We start from the raw sequence: 338 nt of genomic DNA, 5'->3' as shown, positions 1-338 counted from the left end.
CTCGTGGCTCTGTTTTCTTGGGCTTAGCTTCCAGGCCAAGCCTGTGCCTGGAGGTTAAAAAGCATGAGTTGGAACCTTGGGAAGACATGGTGGGGGTAGCCTTGGCCCTTCTCCTCCCTGCACGTACAGTAGATTGGGGCAGAATCCAGCACCAAGGACTACCGAGGATGCTGGTCCTATCTTTATTGTTAGTCAAGAGAGACCCCTTCTCCAGCCCTCTCAGGTACCTGCCCCGACACAGGCATCCATCCACATCCTTGTCACCACTCAAATAGCCACCAGCATCTGTGACCCCGTGTGCCCCAGTGCGGACATGAGCCATCCCTGGGACTGGGCAT

Source organism: Nomascus leucogenys, chromosome 21, assembly GCF_006542625.1.
Source record: "Nomascus leucogenys isolate Asia chromosome 21, Asia_NLE_v1, whole genome shotgun sequence".
NCBI lineage: Eukaryota > Metazoa > Chordata > Mammalia > Primates > Hylobatidae > Nomascus > Nomascus leucogenys.
This window is presented reverse-complemented; position numbering follows the sequence as displayed.